This window comes from Schistocerca serialis, chromosome 1 (assembly GCF_023864345.2).
Source record: "Schistocerca serialis cubense isolate TAMUIC-IGC-003099 chromosome 1, iqSchSeri2.2, whole genome shotgun sequence".
Classification (NCBI taxonomy): domain Eukaryota; kingdom Metazoa; phylum Arthropoda; class Insecta; order Orthoptera; family Acrididae; genus Schistocerca; species Schistocerca serialis.
In genome coordinates this window covers 708,238,577-708,253,274 of record NC_064638.1, presented here as the reverse complement: position 1 = coordinate 708,253,274, position 14,698 = coordinate 708,238,577, and positions in this window count along the sequence as shown.

Here is a 14,698-nt window from a genome sequence, read left to right as displayed (position 1 = left end):
AATTGATTTTCTGAGTCTCGTTTAATAGGTTTGGTGCATTTTGTGTACTACGGACTGAGTGGATAAAACAAGGAGAAGGTCTTCTAGACATCAACTAGTCATAGTAAATTCCCTCTTCCCGATAAAAAAGAAGATATTCTTGGTGGGGAGAGGAAAGACACACAGGATCCTACGTCATTGTTTCATGACATTTAAGAACCAAATACAAGAATCCATAGAATAAACATGCATGGATATGGCTTCAGATCATAAACTAGTCATAACACTGAGCTTTCCAAGCACGACTCAGAATGCCCCCCTCACAGAATTCACTTCTAGCAGTTACATATTGTTGTTACGTACCGTCTTATATTTGGGATAAATGAAATGTCAAATAACTTGAATGATTATTCTGGTCAAAGTGGAAGAAAATGAATATTTGAATGATTAAAACTTTTCCTGAAAAGAGAAGCAGATCCTTTGCTAGTTTAAAATGCAGAAAGACATGTTTATGTTAAAGAGTGGTACATGGCAGGATCGCAGCTTGTTGCCTAACTTGGGTGTTGAAGAAGTAACTGAGGAAATAAACAAAATTTTGGAAGAGGAATAAGAGAGAGGGTAACAGTTACCAGCGCCAAGGTAGGTGAATGATACAGTCCATCTGGCTGGATGTGAGTAAGACTTGGAACTATTGAATCCAGTGAACTGATTAGTGAACAGCATAGGTTATGGATAACAAAACAAAGATGAAAATTATGAATATTAGCGAGAAAAAATGGGAAGGTGTTAAACATCAAAATTTAGGAAGAGAGAATAGAGTAATGTAGGTAGCAAAATTCTGCAAGCCGCACGCAGCAAAGTAGGCAACAGAAGCAGATACAGAACACTTTCTTCAATGAAAGAACATCTTATGAAAAGGAAATGTAAATTTGAGAAGAAAAATGGAAGTATTTTAAAGGTGGGGCTACAGAAAAATGTTAAAATGGACAGATAAGTGTAAAAAAATGTATTAGGAATCTATGAAAAAGTTCTTATAAAAAGAAGGGAAAGTTAATGGGACATGTCATCCAAGAATTTGTACTGGGAGCAGCAGAAGAGAGGAAAACTGAAGGAGAAATACATGGATTAAGTTATGTTTAACAAATCCTGAAGAAAGTTAAGAACAGCACGTACACACAGATGGAAAGATTAACACAGAGTTTTACTATGTTGTTCTATATTTCTGAAGAATTTGCCCCTGGGGAAAACCTAGTAAAAACATTGGATACCAGCCTTTTTCAATAGCTTTTGGCACCTACGATGCGATGGCATGAGGTGATGAATGTATGAATCACGCTATCTTCAGTGATTATACAGTCTCTGCTTTAGCAAATTTGATGAAACGCCTTATGCAGGACTTGTGACAACTTGGAGAATCACATTAGCGGGGAGATGTTTTCAGTAATGCGCTTGTTACTTTCAGTTGGGTAATTGAGACAGTGTTCCAGATGATTGCATGCATACCTTTTTATGTAGGATCTATCCCCCAGAGAGCCTCAATCAACAGATCATGTTGCTGAGCCCTGTACTGTCTTAGAGTTCTTAAGCCTTTGCTTTTTGATCTTAGTTTGCACATTATATCTTTACTGTCAAACTGCTTCTGAATATATTATGTTGTCTACCAGTCTATAGTGCTCAGGGCACTGAACTATGAAATTTTCAGCAACCGAGACACTTTCCAGTGATTTGAAATGCTTGGTCTAACTTCAAGGATCTTAATTAGTCCTGACATTCATTATTTCTAGGAGCTGGACGTCATAACTGTGCTAACTCTTCCGGTGTAACAGCAAGGCCAATTCTGTTCCCAAAGTAGCTGCTGTTTTTCGATTTTTGTATAGTGCCAGTAAGAATTGTTGCTTTGCCAAAAATGATCAGCCTCATTTTCAGGCGGATTATAATGTAACACACTACAGTCACTGCACTACACTTTAGTACACTGATGAGCAAAACTTAATGGCAAAAGTAACTTTTGCATGACGGGTCACTGCCAAGTACTATGGCTTTACAGCGTGGAACAGAAAGTAAAGCAAAGAAATACACAGTCAGATGAACAGAAATGATACTTTTAATCAAAGACTATTACCGCCATTCATGGTGGTCCCCTGGACATTACAAAATTTCGGGAGAACAATGGTTCAAATCCACATCCGGCCGTCCTAATTTAGGTTTTTCATGATTTTCCCTAAATCGCTTAAGGCAAATTTTGGGATGGTTCCTTCGAAAGGACACAGCTGTTATCCTTTCTCCATTCTTCCCAAATCTGAGCTTGAACTTTGTCTCTAAAGACCTTGTTGTCGATGGGACATTAAACACTCATCTCCTCCTGCTCCTCCCCCTCATGATCGTTTTGGTGGTCCAGATGTTGTGTGGGGAGACATAATCTTTGAACACAGTGCAGCCACCAGTCAATGTTATTGTGGCACTGCACTCCTACCCCATGTGCATCTTTTCAGGCATGCATTTGGCCCAGACATCATTTCTGTGGAGGACAATGCATGAGCGTTTTGAACAGCGCAGGTGAAGCAGCTATTGCAATGAGAAGATACTCAGCAAATGGACTGTCTTGCTGATTTGCCGAACTTAAATCCCACAGGGCACATGTGGAATGCGTTGTGGAGACATATTCCAGCACATTCACATGCACCAATGAACATCTAGCAGTTGTAAAGCACACCGGTGGAGGAATAGAACATTGTACCACAAGAATTCATTACCAACCTTGTAGCCAACGTATGCACTGCCACCTATGGTGCTAACACATTCCATTAAGAACCATGTCCCACCTTCTATAATATCCAAGGGGCCATCATAAATTGTGATGACTTCATTGTAATGATTGTCTTTGAATAACACGGACAGTTCTGTTCATCTCATCGCGTACTTCTTTCAGTAACCTTCTGTATTACAGTGTAGTAGTTCTTTCTATGTATGGTCCAAGTTTCATCAAGTTATATTACTTGGCAGTGTGACACATCATGCGGAAGTTACTTTTGTCATTAAGTTTTGCACACTAGTGTACTTTAACTTGGAGATATAAGTGATTGTGCAAGGAAAAGGATGCTGGTAGACCTCCTTAATTCATATAATCTTATGCAAATCGTATTGTTTCCAACAAGAGTGCAAGGGAACAGTAGAACAACCATAGACAACATTTTTGTTCATTCCTCATTACTAGAAGGGCATTCTGTTAGCAAAAAGGTGAATGGTCTTTCAGATCATGACGCACAAATTTTAACTCAAAAGATTTTTGTGCTGCAACACATGTTAAATATAAATGTGAATGTATGCTTTCCCGGCGTATACAGCTGGCGAAGAGTTCTCGGGCTTCCAGCCGGGTGGCGGTGTCTTCAAACAGCGACGTTTCGACGAGCGACATACTCATCATCTTCTGGCGAAGTGCCGAGACTTTGCGGATGCCGGTCCCTTTATACCTGCGGTGTGCCCCCCACCACCTGGCCGCGGGAGGCTGGGTCCAGTGGAGCCGGCGGGCGAGGTGGAGGGGGAAGCGGGTGCGCCGTTCGTGTCTCCGTCAGAGCATTCTGATTGCGTCTCGTGAGCTGGACGGTTCTTGTTGCGTTCCTGGCGTATTGCGGCTAATGCTGGATTCCAGGCCGCGCTCAGTTGATAGCCTTCGTTCCTGTTCACAAGGTTCTCGTGGACCCGTATTTCTATTGATTCTTTAATGACGCTATCCCAATAGCTCCCGGCTCGGCATAGCACCCTGGTGTTTTCGAAGTCAAAGGTGTGGTTTTCTTTGATGCTATGTTCAGCTATAGCAGATTTCTCTATCTGTCCAAGTCGAACATGCCTGATGTGTTCCTCGCACCTTTTAGAGATGCAGCGCTGCGTTTGACCAATGTACTGCACACCACATTCGCAGGCAATGTTGTATATACCAGGTGTGTTTAGTTTGAGTGGGTCTTTAGCTGAGCCCAGCAGCTCTTTCGTCTTCGGCGGTGGTCGGAAGACGGTATTTATGTTAGATTTTCTTAATAGCCTCCCGATTTTGGCTGATGTGGGCCCCAAATATGGAAGAAAGGCGAGTCTCTTGTTAACTTCCTCTGCCTCTTCCTGAACTTTGTCAGCCTGTCTCCTCTTGAAGGCCCTGCCAATCTGTGTTTCACTGTACCCGTTTTTCCGAAATACCTCTCTTACGTGGTGTAATTCGTCTGAAAGGCTTTCTTTGTCACAAATGACGTGCGCCCTATGCACCAACGTGGTCTGTACTGACTGGCGTTGCGCCGGATGGTGGCAGCTGGTTGCATGGAGGTACAGGTCTGTGTGTGTCTTTTTTCTATATACTGAATGGCCCAGCGTGCCATCCGCTTTCTTCCTGATCAGTATGTCCAGGAATGGAATACAGCCATTCTCTTCTACTTCCATCGTGAAGGTTATATTCTCATGTATGCCGTTTAGGTGGTCCATAAACTCCTCCAGTGCCTGCCTGCCATGCTGCCAAATCGCGAAAGTGTCGTCCACATAGCGGAAGAAGTGCCTGGGTTTACGGTGAGCAGTTTGTAGTGCCACCTCCTCAAAGTGTTCCATATAAAGATTCGCGATCCCTGGAGCAAGGGGAGATCCCATGGCCACTCCATCCACTTGTTCATAATGCTCTCCATTGCACTTGAAGTAGGTGGTCGTAAGTGCATATTCAAAGAGCTTCACTGTTTCAGGCTCGAAGTGCCGATTAAGGAGCGCCAAGGCGTCTTGTAGCGGTACTTTTGTGAACAAGGAGGTGATGTCGAAGCTCACGAGTAGGTCATCACTCTGTATTCGGTTGTCCTTCAGTATTCTAACGAAATCCGCGGAGTTTTTCACGTGATGACTGCAGTGTCCCACCAGTGGTTTCAATAGTGTCGCCAGGTATGAAACAGTGTCTGTGTCATGGCGGCTGCAGTGTAACACGTGTTAAGTTCGGCTCGCGAAATTTAGTTGAATTCGAAGGTGTTCTCGTAGGTGGTGTTGTCTAGTACAAGTGGAAATCGTGAAAACAACAGTGTTCTGTGCAGTAGTGCTATTTTTTTTTCTGTGCTCCGCCAATATCTTCGAGAAAATGGTAAACAGAAGAGTGAACAGCAGCGCGTCCAGCAGCGGGGAAGCAGCAGGTGCGGCGGGCCCGCTCTTGGCGGAAGGTGCGGCCGCGGCTCCCGGTATAGCGGAGCTGGTCCGCTCTGAGGTAAACGCTGCGCTTCGCGATAAAAACAATCTCGATCTGATAGCAGGCACTATATCAGATACTGTAACGGCAGCAGTATTGGCCAAAATGCGTGAAACTGTTGAGGCCAATACTGCCGAAATTACAGCACTAAAAAAGTCTGTGTCTGAATACGAGAAAAAGGCACGAGAGTTGGAAGTCAAACTATCTGCCGCAACTGACGAACTAGAACAGTACCAAAGGCGAAATAGTCTACGACTGTTTGGAGTAGTAGAAAATAAGGAAGAAGACACGGACAACCTGTTTATACAGGTTGCGCGTGAAAAATTAGGCGTTGAAGTGACCAAGGCAGATATTGAGAGGAGCCATCGCGTGGGACGAAAATTACCAGGTGCCACCAAACCTCGTCCAATAATAATTAAATTTGTCTCGTACCGAAAAAGGGCAGAGATCTTTACCCAGAAGAAGAAGTTAGCAAGGACAGGACTTACAATAAGGGAAGATCTGACACACGAACGGCTAAAGATTTTAAACAGTGCCATATCCCATTTCGGTCTTCAGAATGTGTGGACTCAGGATGGCAGAGTAATCATTAAGACAGCAGCTGGAAAGAAGACAGTCACAAACATGACAGAACTGAATAGTATTAAGTGAAGCTACTCGAGCCAAAAGTGCAAACTTAACACCATTTGCAATTGTAACAGCCCCAATACTCAGATATAGTCTTGTAATTTTATTAATTTTTTAATTATACCCATATTTGTACCTTCAACTAATTGTTTTTGTAACTGTATTAACTTTTCACTATTTTTTTGTGTCTGTAGCTCTAACCATTACTTAATTTTAGTTACTGCTAATTCTTTTTTCATTTTCTCAGTTTATTCTCTTCCGTTCTGAAATAGTTCTATTGCAATTATTAGTCTCTCCTTTAGCTCATTAATCACCCATCTCTTCGGTTTAAATTGTTCATAACAAAAATCACTATCAGTATCACTTTAGCAAATTTCAATCTAATTGTAGCTTCCTACGATAATCACTACCAGTATCACTTTAGTAAATTTCAATTTAATTCTAGCTTCCTACGATAATCTATTAATTACTAAGCTTACTCCTCTCTGCTGGCAGCATCGGCCTCTTAAATCACTCCCTTCTCCCTTATTTCCACCCTAAGCTGTTTCAAATACGCTAATTACATTTCTCCTCGTACGACAGAGGATACACAGTGACACACAGCCGTCACTATTTCGGTCATATTCTCCTTGCACAGAATACCACTAATCCATTTTCTGTACTCCCGCAACCTCAGGAAATCTTTAGCAGGCGCCTTTCTTTCGGCACTCGCGGTGTCACAAACAGGGCGTGCAAAATCTCGGACACCCCTGTGTTATGTCACTTGGCGGAAGCAGCGGCCAGTGCCCCTCGCGGCAGGTAGTGCCTAACAAAGGGACAAACCAGTCTGCCACCCTACTACAGGCTGCTCGGCGGAACGCGTCAGAGCTTTTAGCAGCTCACTGCAACATCCAGTCTTTACCTGCGCATTACGAAGAACTTAGCCTCCTCTTCAACCAACTAAACTACCACGTAATCCTCTTATCCGAAACGTGGTTGAAACCACACATATCCTCTGCATCTTTTCATCTCCCAGGGTACACATTTCTTAGGGCAGACAGATCAAAAAAGCGAGGTGGCGGGATCGGCGCGTATATACGAACAGATCTCAAAGCGAAAGTCTTATGTACGTCAAATCCTGCTGAAGAAAAAGAGGCTGAATTCATGTTCATTGAAATAAATATACAAAGTCGGAAACTCTTGACTGGCGTCGTGTACAAGCCGCCAAAAATAAGCTCAATGAGTTCCTTCCAGTCGGAATTACATTCACTTCAGTGTCAATACGAACATGTCATCGTAATGGGTGACTTGAACATAGACCTGCTAAGAGACACTCCCTCCGCAATAAACCTAAGAAGACTGTTTAGTTGCAATAGCATGAACATTCTTCCATTACAACCTACACACCATACGGCGCACAGTCATACTCTTATAGACGTAATCGCAACGAAACAGACTGACAAAGTAAGAGATGTTGGTCAAACATCGGCCCCTGGCCTCTCAGCACATGATGTAATATTCCTGGCCTACTCTGTGCAGCCCCCAAGGATCAAATCGCGTTACATAACTTGTAGGAACATGAAACGTATTGACCTTGATGCTCTAACAGCCGATTGCTCAGAAATCTCATGGCATCAAATAATCAGAAAACCCACAATCGACGGCAACATTAATGAACTTGGTGATAAACTCACTGCCCTCTATGACAAACATGCACCTGTGCGCACAATCCGTGTAAGAAAATCTCCTGCTCCATGGCTGACAGCTGAATTACGTCAAATGATGACTAATAGGGATGCTGCCCACAGGCGTTTCAAGGCAGATCCGAAACCCGAGCGTTTCGAAGAATATAGAAAGCTACGGAACAGAGTGAAACAATGCATTCGCAATGCTAAAATCAGGCACGCTCGCTCCCTTGTATGCAGCGATCTGACGCCCACGACTCTATGGAAGAATCTTCGTAGCTTGGGGATCGGAAAGGCAAAATCGGAAACTACTTTTCATGTGTCAGCTAACGAATTAAATGAATTCTTCTCTGCACCTTTGAATACCAGCACAGCTGATAATTACCGTCCACAAGAATCCCCAAACAGGATAACTAACAACGATACCTTCCATCTAAAACATGTAACAACAAATACGGCAAGAAAAGCAATAATGAGAATCTCTTCTGATGCAATAGGCAATGACAGTATCGGTATAACCATGATTAAGAATGTTGCCGATACCTTAGTACCTGTCTTAACTGACATATTTAATTTTTCCCTCGTGAACGGAATATATCCCACTGCATGGAAAAGAAGCCTAATTCGACCCATCCCTAAGATCGAAAACCCGCAACTGCCTAGTGATTACCGACCAATTAGCATACTGCCTGCTGTTTCCAAAGCACTTGAATATATTGTTCATGACCAAATCACTGAACACTTGCATGAATTCAGCCTATATGACAAATTTCAATCCGGTTTCCGTAAACATCACAGCACAAACATTGCTCTAATTAAAGTAACTGATGACCTGAAATATGCCATCGACAATCGAAAGGCAACAATATTGACGCTACTGGACTTCAGCAAAGCTTTTGACACTGTTAACTTTGACATATTGCTCAGAAAAATGCAACAGCTTAATTTCTCTGATAGTGCAATGAGATGGTTTGAAAGCTACTTAAAAGACAGACAGCAATGTGTTGTCTGCGTAAATGAAAAATCTTCCTGGAAACATGTTTCCTCGGGAGTGCCACAAGGATCAGTCTTAGGACCACTTTTGTTTTCTTTATATGTCAACGATATTTCGTCGGTTCTGTCCTCCTGTAAATATCATTTCTATGCCGACGACCTCCAGCTCTACCTAAGCGTCAGACCTGAAGATGTAAACACTGCAATCGCTCAGATGAATGATGATCTGTCTTCAGTAGTGAGATGGGCGAAAAACCTGGGGCTTAAACTAAATGCAAAAAAGACGCAAGTAATCTTAATAGCCCATCAGAAATTAATAAGTTCAGATTTCCGCGAACGGCTACCTCCTATTCTGCTCGACGGTACTCCAATACCATACCAGAAAACAGTGAAGAACTTGGGTGTAACTTTGGATGAGCATCTCAACTGGGCGGAGAATACAGTCGCAGTGTGCCGAAAGACGTCTGCTTGTCTCTATGCTCTCAAAAAGTTTCGGAACGTATTTCCACAGGACTTGAAACGCCAGCTCGTGCAAGCACTCGTTCTACCGAACCTCCACTATTGTGATGTGATTCAACAAGGCATGAGTAGTGAAAACAAAAGACGGCTAGAGCTAATCATGAATGCCTGTGTGCGTTACACCTGCAACATACGCCGATATGATCATGTTAGTGCTTCATACTCCGTGCTAGGGTGGCTGCGGCCGGACAAATTGCGTGACTACCACACTCTATGTCTACTCCACCGACTCCTCATCGCGCAAGCACCCTAGTACCTTGCTTCAGAGATTAAAAACCTGTCATATCATCATAATCGAAACACGAGGTCACTCTTATTTGGTATCCTAACTGTGCCCACTCACAAAACAAAAACTTTTGCAAACTCCTTCTCAGTTGCCGCTGTCCGCCTCTGGAACAAACTGCCCCTTACCTTGCGCAAAATTCGATCTCCTGCTGCTTTTAAGAAGAAGTTGAAGCATTTCCTACTATCATCCTCACAAAGTTCTCCACAAAATTAATGTACAAGGACAATCCCCTCATCTGTCAAATAGCAAAGCTAGCGTCTCCCATCTTGCTCCTGAGATGCCTTCCTCTTCATCTTTCTCTATTAGCCACGCAATCTTCTTTTCCTTTATATTTCCTTAATTATGTTTCATCATGTCTCTATTCTTCTCCCTTCACCATGAGTCTCCCTCATACTCCCTGCTGCTGGCACTCCTATCTAAAATCTGTCTCTTTAATAATGTTTAATTATAACAGTACTTGTGACCTAAGAATATAGACTCTATATGTATGTATTTTTCCAGGTGTACCTTTCAAATTGTTTATTTCACTTTTTGTACTAGATTTAGTTTAACACGCCTACTAAAACATATGAATGTAAAATAAGTAGAGTGCCTGGTTAGATGTAAGAGAGGGCCTGATGGCCCTAATCTTGCCAGGTTAAATAAATCAATAAATAAATAAATAAATAAATAAAGGTATTTGGCCAGTCCATAACTGTGCGAGTTGATAGTGTCCAGAATCGGCCGTAGAGGCACCCCATCTTTGTGAATCTTGGGCAACCCATACAGGCGCGGTGTCGTTGGCGCTCTGGGATACAGCCGTTTCTGCACTGCCTCTGGTAGATCTGAGTCCTTCAGTAGCGCCACGGTTTTCCTGGTCAAAGACCCAGCGTACAGGAAGCTCAACAAGGACCCTACATCGACGATGACCAGGAAAACCGTGGCGCTACTGAAGGACTCAGATCTACCAGAGGCAGTGCAGAAACGGCTGTATCCCAGGGCGCCAACGACACCGCGCCTGTATGGGTTGCCCAAGATTCACAAAGATGGGGTGCCTCTACGGCCGATTCTGGACACTATCAACTCGCACAGTTATGGACTGGCCAAATACCTGGCGACACTATTGAAACCACTGGTGGGACACTGCAGTCATCACGTGAAAAACTCCGCGGATTTCGTTAGAATACTGAAGGACATCCGAATACAGAGTGATGACCTACTCGTGAGCTTCGACATCACCTCCTTGTTCACAAAAGTACCGCTACAAGACGCCTTGGCGCTCCTTAATCGGCACTTCGAGCCTGAAACAGTGAAGCTCTTTGAATATGCACTTACGACCACCTACTTCAAGTGCAATGGAGAGCATTATGAACAAGTGGATGGAGTGGCCATGGGATCTCCCCTTGCTCCAGGGATCGCGAATCTTTATATGGAACACTTTGAGGAGGTGGCACTACAAACTGCTCACCGTAAACCCAGGCACTTCTTCCGCTATGTGGACGACACTTTCGTGATTTGGCAGTATGGCAGGCAGGCACTGGAGGAGTTTATGGACCACCTAAACGGCATACATGAGAATATAACCTTCACGACGGAAGTAGAAGAGAATGGCTGTATTCCATTCCTGGACATACTGATCAGGAAGAAAGCGGATGGCACGCTGGGCCATTCAGTATATAGAAAAAAGACACACACAGACCTGTACCTCCATGCAGCCAGCTGCCACCATCCGGCGCAACGCCAGTCAGTACTGACCACGTTGGTGCATAGGGCGCACGTCATTTGTGACAAAGAAAGCCTCTCAGACGAATTACACCACGTAAGAGAGGTATTTCGGAAAAACGGGTACAGTGAAACACAGATTGGCAGGGCCTTCAAGAGGAGACAGGCTGACAAAGTTCAGGAAGAGGCAGAGGAAGTTAACAAGAGACTCGCCTTCCTTCCATATTTGGGGCCCACATCAGCCAAAATCGGGAGGCTATTAAGAAAATCTAACATAAATACCGTCTTCCGACCACCGCCGAAGACGAAAGAGCTGCTGGGCTCAGCTAAAGACCCACTCAAACTAAACACACCTGGTATATACAACATTGCCTGCGAATGTGATGTGCAGTACATTGGTCAAACGCAGCGCTGCATCTCTAAAAGGTGCGAGGAACACATCAGGCATGTTCGACTTGGACAGATAGAGAAATCTGCTATAGCTGAACATAGCATCAAAGAAAACCACACCTTTGACTTCGAAAACACCAGGGTGCTATGCCGAGCCGGGAGCTATTGGGATAGCGTCATTAAAGAATCAATAGAAATACGGGTCCACGAGAACCTTGTGAACAGGGACGAAGGCTATCAACTGAGCGCGGCCTGGAATCCAGCATTAGCCGCAATACGCCAGGAACGCAACAAGAACCGTCCAGCTCACGAGACGCAATCAGAATGCTCTGACGGAGACACGAACGGCGCACCCGCTTCCCCCTCCACCTCGCCCGCCGGCTCCACTGGACCCAGCCTCCCGCGGCCAGGTGGTGGGGGGCACACCGCAGGTATAAAGGGACCGGCATCCGCAAAGTCTCGGCACTTCGCCAGAAGATGATGAGTATGTCACTCGTCGAAACGTCGCTGTTTGAAGACACCGCCACCCGGCTGGAAGCCCGAGAACTCTTCGCCAGATGTTAAATATAGTTATCAACTGTTTAGGAAAGCTGATCCAGTTGCTGTAGAGACCTTTGTAAACTTTATCAAGGAACAAGAGTGGCAAGATGTTTATAGCGCTGATACAGTAGATGATAAATATAATGCTTTTCTCAAGACTTTTCTCGTGCTCTTTGAAAGTTGCTTTCCGTTAGAACGTTCAAAACAGGGTACTAGCACAAACAGGCAGCCTGGGTGGCTGACTAGAGGGACAAGAATATCTTTTAGAACAAAGTGGCAATTATATCAAAACGTTAGAAACAGGCAAAATCTAAATGCAGCAGCCCATTACAAACAGTATTGTAAGGTGCCCTTAAAAATGTAATTAGGAAGGCAAAAAGTATGTGGTATGTAGGTAGAATAGCTAAGTCTCAGGATAAAATTAAAACCGTATGGTCAGTCGTAAAGGAAGTAGCTGGTCTGCTGAGACAGGTCGAGGATATAGAATCAGTGCGTAGTGGCAATGTCCATGTTACTGATAAATCGCATATATGTACAGTATTTAATAATCACTTTCTGAATATAGCAGGTGAACTAAATAGAAACCTAGTCCCAACAGGGAATCGTATAGTGCTCTTAGAAAAAAGTGTTCCGAGACTGTTACCTGAAATGCTCCTCCATGATATTGACAGGAGGGAGATTGAGTTAATAATCAAATCACTAAAGACCAAGAACTCTCATGGATATGACAGGGTATCTAGCAGAATACTGAAGTACTGTTCTATGTATGTTAGTCCAGTACTTAGCCACATCTGAACTTTTCCTTTAGGAGTGGTCGGTTTCCTGACCGACTGAAGTACTCGGTAGTGAAGCCACTTTATAAAAAGGGAGACAGGGATAATGTTGACAATTTCAGACCTATTTCTATGCCATCAGTGTTTGCTAAAGTTATCGAGAAGGTTGTATATACCAGGTTACTGGAGCATTTAAATTCACATAATTTGCTGTCAAGTGTTCAGTTTGGTTTTAGAAATGGTTTAACAACTGAAAATGCTGTATTCTCTTTTCTCTGTGAGGTTTTGGGCAGATTAAATAAAAGATTGCGAACGCTAGGTGTTTTCTTTGATTTAACGATGGCTTTTGACTGTGTTGACCACAAAATGTTACTGCAGAAGTTGGACCATTATGGAGTAAGGGGAGTAGCTTACAACTGGTTCGCCTCTTACTTTAAGAACAGAAAGCAGAAGGTAATTCTCCACAATATTGGGAGTGGTAGTGATGCTCAGTCCCAATGGGGCACTGTTAAGTGGGGCGTTCCCCAAGGATCGGTGCTGGGGGCCACTGTTGTTTCTTATTTATATAAATGATATGCCTTCTAGTATTACAGGTGATTCAAAAATATTTCTGTTTGCTGATGACACCAGCTTGGTAGTGAAGGATCTTGTGTGTAATACTGAAACAGTATCAAATAATGTAGTTCATGAAATAAGTTCATGGCTTGTGGAAAATAATTTGCCGCTAAATCACAGTAAGACTCAGTTTTTACAGTTTCTAACTCACAATTCAACAAGAACCGATATTTTGATCAGACGGAATGGGCATATTATAAGCGAGACAGGACAGTTCAAGTTCCTAGGCGTTCGGATAGATAGTAAGCTGTTGTGGAAAGCCCATGTCCAGGATCTTGTTCAGAAACTAAATGCTGCTTTATTTACCATTAGAACAGTATCTGAAATAAGTGACAGTTCAACATGAAAAGTAGTCTACTTCGCATATTTTCATTCGCTTATGTCATATGGTTTATTTTTTGGGGTAATTCTTCTGATTCAAAAAGGGTATTTTTGGCTCAAAAACGGGCTGTTCGAGCTATATGTTGTGTAAGTGCGAGAACCTCTTGTCGACCCTTATTCAATAGTCTGGGAATTCTGGCATTGCCCTCACAGTATATATTTTCTTTAATGTCGTTTGTTGTTAGCAATATTAGCCCATTCCCAAGAGGCCCCTTAGGGATATTGCAGCAAGAGAGGGGAAGAAAACCAATGTGCACTCCGTGGGCATACCGGGGGGAGTCATTCCAGATGTGGAAAGGGTCCTTCCGGATGCCATGAAGGATACAGGGTGCACCCATCTGCAGGTGGTCGCTCATGTTGGCACCAATGATGTGTGTCGCTATGGATCGGAGGAAATCCTCTCTGGCTTCCGGCGGCTATCTGATTTGGTGAAGACTGCCAGACTCGCTAGCGGGATGAAAGCAGAGCTCACCATCTGCAGCATCGTCGACAGGACTGACTGCGGACCTTTGGTACAGAGTCGAGTGGAGGGTCTGAATCAGAGGCTGAGACAGTTCTGTGACCGTGTGGGCTGCAGATTCCTCAACTTGCGCCATAGGGTGGTGGGGTTTCGGGTTCCGCTGGATAGGTCAGGAGTCCACTACACGCAGCAAGCGGCTACACGGGTAGCAGGGGTTGTGTGGCATGGACTGGGCGGTTTTTTAGGTTAGATGGCCTCGGGCAAGTACAGAAAGGGCAACAGCCTCAAAGGGTGCGGGGCAAAGTCAGAACATGCGGGGACCAAGCAGCAATCGGTATTGTAATTGTAAACTGTCGAAGCTGCATTGGTAAAGTACCGGAACTTCAAGCGCTGATAGAAAGCACCGAAGTTGAAATCGTTATAGGTACAGAAAGCTGGCTGAAGCCAGAGACAAATTCTGCCAAAATTTTTACAAAGGCACAGACGGTGTTTAGAAAGGATAGATTGCATGCAACCGGTGGTGGCGTGTTTGTCGCTGTTAGTAGTAGTTTATCCTGTAGTGAAGTAGAAGTG